Here is a 9,347-nt window from a genome sequence, read left to right as displayed (position 1 = left end):
AAACGGACAGGCTAGGAGAAAGCCTGATTTGGAAGAGGGGTGGATAGTGACCAATCAATCTCAACCATTTACATGGGGCAACGGGAAGGATCTCTATATGTAATCCTGAGGAAAGTGGAAAAGAATATCACTGCCTTGTAACTTACTTGCTAAAGATATTGAAAAAATATATCTGGGTTCAGATCCAGACCAGCATCATAGGGAACAATCCTATATTGAGAATTGTATCTTCCTGGGGTGGGAGTAGACTTCACGTTTTTTCTGCTGTGCTATTCTGGGCCAGTGCCCTGAAGTCAGCGAATGTAGGCATAGAATCATATTTGCCTTGACTCATGTGGTCCTAGCATTTTCCTTTAGCAGTATTTCTAGATTCAAATTAGAGGAAGTGTCAGCTATCTACTTGACTTGAACTTTAGTGATGCCTATTTTTCATTTTATTTCCCCAAGAGGAAAACTGAATATTGTAATAGGCTCCTCCCACTGCATAGATGTGGGTGTTTAGGTTTTGCAGACTTTGGGACCCACTTCCAGCCCCCTTACCAATCATAGATGCTCGCCTTTTATGATACTAAAACAAATGGATAATCATTTATTGTATGCCCTCAAATGTGAGGATGCCTCTTCACAAAGCTATTGTCATAACCTTTAAAGGTTTTGAAGGATGTCTTTTATTCTCTCCAACACACATTCATAAGATGCTAAATACATGTGTTTTTTTCTCAGACCACAGACTTTTCAAAGACCACAGACTTATGTCCTATTTTGTCTCTTTGTCACCTTAAAATAAACTAGGAATTATAAATGACACCAAATATTTGGCAATTGTCAAAGCCCATCCAGCAACGATTTTTCAAAAGAACACAGATAGGATCCTCTTTCACTGGAAAACATCTTCTGAAGGCTAGAGTTACCAGCAAATTCCAAAAATAGATAAAAAATGAGATAATAGAATCTGGGTTGTCACCTCTTGTCCAATGGGATTATCTGATGTCTAATCATGGACAGATTGTGATTAATGTGATTGTGGATGGGGCATTAATCCGATTCAGGAGGGAATCCAGTCAGATTTTCATCTGCTCCAAATGTGTAATTGGTTTGGAGGCAGCAGCAAAGCAGCTTGTACCAGATTTTGCCGCATCACGGTGATGAGGTCTATTTTGATCAGCTTGAGTTATGGGCAATATAAATTATTTATAGCCACTTTAGACATGCCTTATACTTGTAAAGACCTTCAAAACAAAATAACATTCCTCTTGCTATTGTAGGAATCTCATTCAGCTGAATCCTGAAGCCCATAGCTTGTAAAAAGCAAGGGAGAGAAAAGATTATAGGCCAGTAGGCTCATCATCAAGTACTGACTGAACATTACAAGGAACCAGAGGTTGAACCAGACTATAGAGGAGGCCAACTGTTGCATACAGAATGGTCTTGGCCCAAAAGGATTTTGCTGTAGCTGAGAAGAGAGACCCAGACTCGGGAAAGCACAAGCATCCATAGAAAGCAGTATGTGAGGCTCATTCAAGCTGAGCATAAAGCAGAATTCCTTCTGAACTAGGCAAGTTTCATGAAAGTGGTGGGATTTGAGCTGGGTCTGTAAAGGAGAGAAAGCTTCCACTGTAGCCTGTGAGTGAGGAGGGAAAGTGCTGGGGGCAAAAGCTGGCATGCACATGAACACTGGGTACAAGGAAGGATGGTCTGGGTGGAGGGAAGGGGAGATACTATTATTTATTGAACAGTTACTATGTGCTATGGATGGTACTTTATTCATCTCCTTCATTCCTCGTGTATCAGCAGGGTGCTTTGGGCTAATAGAAAGTCCAGTTAAAAGTAATACCATAAACAGGAAATGAGCAGGCTCAAACAACAAGCACAGAGGTAGAGCAGACTGTACAGTTGGATGACCCAGGGCTTCAAAGGTGTCATCAGCAGGTTTTTTTCTGTTTCCCTGCTCTAGTGTCAAGAGACTCAGCTCCATCCTAGGGATAGTTCTTATGGTCACAGAATGGCTGCCAAAATACCTGGGACCATATACCTCCTTGTCTGTGACCAGCAGGAGAAGCTGGCTTTCTGGGGCTCTCACCAAAGGTCAAGGAAGCTTCTTTTTAGAATCTCCCAGAAAACCCATTTTCTGTTTGACCCAAACTGGCTTAGATATGCCTATTCCTGATCCAATAACTGATAAAGAGTCAGACTCCTTTGTTGGCTTAGACTAACTAGTACAGGCACATACACACCACCACTGGTGTGCTGATAAATGTTTAAGCAGAACTGGCTCTCTAGGAGCACCTGGGTGGCTCACTCAGTTGAGTGTCCAAGTTTGGCTCAGGTCATGATCTCTCAGTTCATTAGTTCAAGTCCCACATAGGGCTTTCTGCTATCAGCCTGTCAGCAGACAGCCTCTGTCCCCACTCTCTGTGCCCCTCTCCTGCCTGTGCACTCCCAAAAATAAATAAATATTAAAAAAAACTGGATCTCTAGGAAAGAACTTGTACATATACATATATGAGTATTATAAATTTATTTATACAAAGAAGTATAGCAAAGAATTTACAAATAATAATAAAATATGCAATACGCTGTACTGTAAATTCCATATAGCCAGTTGATTCTTATAGAATGCTTTCAATGATTTTCACCAAACTTTTGCTAACTTACGGTTGCATAATTAAGTAAATAAATATCTTTCCTATAACCTAGCAATAAACAATTATAAAAATATACTACAATTAATTTTTTTGAGAGAGGGGTAGAGAACGAAGGAGAGAGAATCTTTTTTTTTTAATATATGAAATTTATTGTCAAATTGGTTTCCATACAACACCCAGTGCTCATCCCAAAAGGTGCCCTCCTCAATACCCATCACCTACCCTACCCTCCCTCCCACCCCCCATCAACCCTCAGTTTGTTCTCAGTTTTTAACAGTCTCTTATGCTTTGGCTCTCTCCCACTCTAACCTCTTTTTTTTTTTTTTTCCTTCCCCTCCCCCATGGGTTTCTGTTACGTTTCTCAGGATCCACATAAGAGTGAAACCATATGGTATCTGTCTTTCTCTGTATGGCTTATTTCACTTAGCATCACACTCTCCAGTTCCATCCACGTTGCTACAAAAGGCCATATTTCATTCTTTCTCATTGCCATGTAGTATTCCATTGTGTATATAAACCACAACTTCTTTATCCATTCATCAGTTGATGGACATTTAGGCTCTTTCCATAATTTGGCTATTGTTGAGAGTGCTGCTGTAAACACTGGGGTACAAGTGCCCCTATGCATCAGTACTCCTGTATCCCTTGGATAAATTCCTAGCAGTGCTATTGCTGGGTCATAGGGTAGGTCTATTTTTAATTTTCTGAGGAACCTCCACACTGCTTTCCAGAGCGGCTGCACCAATTTGCATTCCCACCGACAGTGCAAGAGGGTTCCCATTTCTCCACATCCTCTCCAGCATCTATAGTCTCCTGATTTGTTCATTTTGGCCACTCTGACTGGCGTGAGGTGATATCTGAGTGTGGTTTTGATTTGTATTTCCCTGATAAGGAGTGACGTTGAACATCTTTTCATGTGCCTGTTGGCCATCCGGATGTCTTCTTTAGAGAAGTGCCTATTCATGTTTTCTGCCCATTTCTTCACTGGGTTATTTGTTTTTCGGGTGTGGAGTTTGGTGAGCTCTTTATAGATTTTGGATACTAGCCCTTTGTCCCATATGTCATTTGCAAATATCTTTTCCCATTCCGTTGGTTGCCTTTTAGTTTTGTTGGTTGTTTCCTTTGCTGTGCAGAAGATTTTTATCTTCATAAGGTCCCAGTAATTCACTTTTGCTTTTAATTCCCTTGCCTTTGGGGATGTGTCGAGTAAGAGATTGCTATGGCTGAGGTCAGAGAGGTCTTTTGAAGGAGAGAGAATCTTAAGCAGGCTCCACACCCAGCATGGAGCCCGATGTGGGGTTAGATTTCATGACCCCGAGGTCATGACCTGAGCTGGAATCAAGAGTCAGATGCTTAACCAACTGAGCCACCCAGGCACCCCTACAATTAATATATTTTACATGAAAATGTTTAAAACCCTGGTGCTAAGTCAACAGGAAATGTAAAAAGTCTATGTGAAGAAAACTTTCTTGACTAGGGCCAGGTGGAAAAAAAAAAACAAAAAACCAAAACACATAGAGTACCAAAATATGGTCCAGTATACCATTATTTATATGATGTCAATTTTGCTCCAATTAATCTATAAATGTATAAATCTATAAATGTAATTTGGCATGCCACAAATATAATTAAATTGCCAATGGAATTTGACATAATAATTCTAAAGATAAAATGAAAAAAGAAGTGTGTGAGAATAGTGAGGAAAGTTTATAAAAGAAGAGAAACGAGGGGTGTTTCTCCCTACTAGATATTCAAATGCATTATAAAGTTCTAATAATGAAAACAGTTTTATATTAAAGCAGAACTTGGCAGATTAAAAAAAATTAATGTTTACTTATTTTTTAGAGAAAAGGACAGAGCATGAGTAGGAGAGGGGCAGAGAGAGAAGGAGACACAGAATCTGAAGCAGGCTCCAGGCTCTGAGCTGTTAGCACAGAGGCTGACAATGGGACTCAAACCCACGAGTGGGGAGATCATGACCTGAGCTGAAGTCAGACACTTAACCTACTGAGCCACCTAGGTGCCTCAGAGATAGCAGGCAGATTTAATATAATGTATTGAAAAGACCAAAATCAAACTTTTGGTTTGATATGATTCAGGAGAAAGACAAACAATTTTCAGTATATATTATTGGTACATTTGAAAAAAATTAAGTCAGACCTCTCTGCACCACATCATTTACCAGAACCTTCTTCAGATGGATTAAAAATTTAAATGTAATGGCAAAAACACAAAGATACTAGACTAAAATATATGTGACTCTTCCTGTAACCTTGGGATGAGGATGGGCCTTCCTAGTGGCACAACAAAGGTAGAGTCCAGGTGGGAAAGACCAATGGATTTGACCACATAATACTGCAATGATTGTTGTTCTTTTCAGGCATCCTCACAAGGGTGACATGGTCTTTAAACCTTGATGAACCACCATGATGCCCAAGGAAGACAGAGTGACCTGAAAGTCCAACTACTTCCTTAAGATAACCCAACTTAAGACCATCCAAAATGCTTCATTGTGGAAGCAGACAACATAGATTCCAAGCAATGCAGCAGATCCACATATCCCTCAATGGGCAGGCTGTGGTGCTGATGGGCAAGAACACTGTGATGTGCAAGGCCATCCGAGGGCATCTGGAGAACAACCCAGCTCTAGGAGAAACTGTTGCCTCATATCTGGGGGGATTATGGGTTTTGTGTCACCAAGGAGGACCTCACTGAGAACAGGACGTTCTGCTGACCAGTAAGGTGCCAGCTGCCACCCATGCTGGTGCCATGGCCCGAGAAGACCTCCTTCTTTCAGGCTTTAGGCATCACCACTAAAATCTCCCAGAGCACCACTAAAATGCAGCTGATTAAGACTGGACACAAGGTGGGAGCCAGCAAAGCCACACTGCTGAATATGCTGAAAATCTCCCCCTTCTCCTTTGGGCAGATCATCCAGCAGGTGTTTGACAATGGCAACCTTTGAAGTGTTTGACATCACAGAGGAAACTCTGCATTCCCACTTCCTGGAGGTTGTCCTCAATGTTACCAGCATATGTCTATAGATAGGTTACCCAACTGTTGCATCAGCGCCCCATTCTATCATCAGTGGATGCAAATGGGTCCTGGCTTTGTCTATGGAGACTGATTATACCTTCCCACTTTCTGAAAATGTCGAGGCCTTCTTGGTTAATCCATCTGCATTTGTGGCTGCTGCCCCTGTGGCCACAGCCCCAGCCAAAGTTGAAGCAACAGAAGAGTAAGAAGAATCCAATGAAGATCTGGGATTTTGTCTCTTTGATCACCCAAAACAACCAATTGAGCCAACTTTGTTTGTGAAACAAGAACCTAAATGTTTACTTCTCTTACCAAAAAATGCAATGAATGTTTATTATTTATGACAAGTGGGATGGTACCCTTACAGAGAAAGCCTTAATGTATTGATGACTTAAGTAATTAAGTCATTCTTCAAAACAAGAATGCTAACAAAAAAATGGGCTACAAAGAAGAAAAAATCATAATCAATTATACATGGAAAAATTATTGTCTCAGTACAAATTCAGTAGCTTAAAATAACACCCATTTATTATATCCCTGTTTCCATAACTCAAAATTCTGGGCATGGCTTAACTAGGTTCTCTGCTTGGGGTCTTACAAGGCTGAAATGAATGTGTTGGCTGGGCTGTGCCACACATAGGGAAGGATATGCTTCCAGGCTCCCAGACTGGTGGTAGAATTCATTTACTTGCAACTTTACTTCATGATAGCTTGCTTCTTCAAAGTCAGTAGCACAACAAGAGAGAGAGAGAGACTAAGCAAGAGAGCAAGAGAATGAGATCAAGAGAGAATCTGTTGAGTCTCCATCTTCAGGCGGCCCTTTTAAAGGGTTCACCTATGGGGCGCTTGGGTGGCGCAGTCGGTTAAGCGTCTGACCTCGGCCAGGTCACGATCTCGCGGTCCGTGAGTTTGAGCCCCGCGTCAGGCTCTGGGCTGATGGCTCGGAGCCTGGAGCCTGTTTCCGATTCTGTGTCTCCCTCTCTCTCTGACCCTCCCCCGTTCATGCTCTGTCTCTCTCTGTCCCAAAAAAAAATAAATAAAAAACGTTGAAAAAAAAATTAAAAAAAAAAAATAATAAAATAAAGGGTTCACCTAATTGAGTAAGGCCCACCTACTTTTGATGAACACAAAGTCAACTGATTAGAACTTCACTTACATCTGCAAAATCCTTTCATTTTTGCTATAGTTGTTAGAAAAAAGTTACAGCCATTCAAGGGGGAGGGGATTATACAGGGTTTAGATCTTTGGGGATTACCTTAAAGTGTACCCACCACATGAATAACGAATGAAAAGCAAATCAAAGCATGGGGAGGAGCCAAGATGGTGGAACAGCATGGAAGTTTTTTGTGTGTCTTGCGTCCATGAAATACAGCCAGACCAACACTAAACCATCTTACACACCTAAAAAACTGATTGGAGGGTTAACACAACAATCTGCACAACCTGAACCACAGAACTCAGCAGAAAGAGAAAAAATTCATTTTTATTTTCAATTTTTATTAAAAATATTTTTCTTTAATTTTTATTACTATATTTTTACTTTTGTGTAAATTTTTTCAAATTCTGTTTTAGTTCCATCATTTTATTTTAGTCTACTTCAGTGTATTCACCTTTTCAAATTTTCAAACTATTTCCTTTTTTCTTTTTCTTTTTTTCTCTTTTGTTTCTTTTCTTTTTCTTGAATGAAGAAAGAGAAAAACTTCATTTTTACTTTCAATTTCTATTAAAAATATTTTTCTTTAATTTTTTACTATATTTTTTGATTTTATGTAAATTTTTTCAAATTCTATTTTACTTCCATCATTTTATTTTAGTCTACTACAGTGTATTCATTTTTTCAAATTTTCAAACGATTTTCTTTTTTCTTTTTTAAATCTTTTTTCTCTTTTTTGTTTCTTTGCTTTTACTTGAATACAGAAAAAGAAAAAATTCATTTTTACTTTTAATTTTTATTAAAAATATTTTTCTTTGGGGCGCCTGGGTGGCGCAGTCGGTTGAGCGTCCGACTTCAGCCAGGTCACGATCTCGCGGTCCGTGAGTTCGAGCCCCGCCTCAGGCTCTGGGCTGATGGCTCGGAGCCTGGAGCTTGTTTCCAATTCTGTGTCTCCTTCTCTCTCTGCCCCTCCCCCATTCATGCTCTGTCTCTCTCTGTCCCGAAAATAAATTAAAAACGTTGAAAAAAAAATTTTTTTTTTAAATATTTTTCTTTAATTTTTTTCTACTATATTCTTTACTTTTGTGTATAGTTTTTCAAATTCTATTTTACTCCCATCATCTCATTTTAGTCTACTTCAGTATATTCATTTTTTCAAATTCTCAAACGATTTCGTTTTTTTCTCCCCCCACCTTTTTTTCTCTAATCTGTCAAACCACTTTCAACACCCAGACCAAAACACACCTAGGATCTAGCAACATTTATTAGATTTGTGTGTGTGTGTGTGTTTAATTTTTAAATTTTAATATTTTTTAATTTAAATATTTTTTAATTTTAAGTTTTCTACCTCATTAATTCTTTTTCTCCCTTCAAAAATGACAAAACAAAGGAATTCACCCCAAAAGAAAGAGCACGAAGAAATGACAGCCAGGGACTTAACCGACACATATACAAGCAAGATGTCTGAACCAGAATTTAGAATCAAGATAATAAGAATACTAGCTGGAGGGGCGCCTGGGTGGCTCAGTCGGTTGAGCGCCGACTTCAGCTCAGGTCACGATCTCGCGGTCCGTGAGTTCGAGCCCCGCATCGGGCCCCTGTGCTGACAGCTCAGAGCCCGGAGCCTGTTTCAGATTCTGTGTCTCCCTCTCTCTGACCCTCCTCCATTCATGCTCTGTCTCTCTCTGTCTCAAAAATAAATAAACGTTAAAAAGAAAAAATTAAGAATACTAGCTGGAGTCAAAAATAGATTAGAATCCCTTTCTGCAGAGATAAAGGAAGTAAAAACTAGTCAGGATGAAATAAAAAAGGCTATAACTGAGGTGCAATCACGAATGGATGCTGCGGCAGCAAGGATGGATGAGGCAGAACAGAGAATCAGTGATATAGAGGACAAACTTATGGAGAATAACCAAGCAGAAAAAAGGAGGGAGATTAAGGCAAAAGAGCATGATTTAAGAATTAGAGAAATCAGTGACTCATTAAAAAGGAACAACCTCAGAATCATAGGGGTGCCAGAAGAGGAAGAGAGAGAAGTAGGGGTAGAAGGTTTATGTGAGCAAATCAGAACAGAAAACTTTCCTAACCTGGGGAAAGTCACAGATATCAAAATCCAAGAAGCACAGAAGACTCCCATTAGATTCAACAAAAACCGACCATCAGTAAGGCATATCATAGTCAAATTCACAAAATACTCAGGCAAGGAGAGAATCATGAAAGCAGCAAGGGAAGGTCCTTAACCTACAAGGGAAGACAGATCAGGTTTGCAGCAGACCTATCCACAGAAACTTGGCAGGCCAGAAAGGAGTAGCAGGATATATTCAGTGTGTTAAATCAGAAAAATATTCAGCCAAGAATTCTTTATCCAGCAAGGCTGTCATTCAAAATAGGAGAGATAAAAAGTTTCCCAAACAAAAATTAAAGGAGTTTTCGACCACTAAACCAGCCCTGCCAGAAATGTTAAGGGGGACTCTCTGAGGGGAGAAAAGATTAAAAAAAAAAAAAAAAAAAAA

General features: G+C 39.7%; 1 pseudogene; it reads left to right on the top strand.

The window, feature by feature from the left end:
- Nucleotides 1-5,074: 5,074 nt before the first annotated feature.
- On the top strand, nt 5,075-6,025 carry LOC131517901 (putative ribosomal protein uL10-like; annotated as a pseudogene).
- The last annotated feature ends 3,322 nt before the right edge of the window (nt 6,026-9,347 follow it).

Source organism: Neofelis nebulosa, chromosome 7, assembly GCF_028018385.1.
Source record: "Neofelis nebulosa isolate mNeoNeb1 chromosome 7, mNeoNeb1.pri, whole genome shotgun sequence".
Lineage (NCBI taxonomy): Eukaryota > Metazoa > Chordata > Mammalia > Carnivora > Felidae > Neofelis > Neofelis nebulosa.
This window is presented reverse-complemented; position numbering and strand designations above follow the sequence as displayed.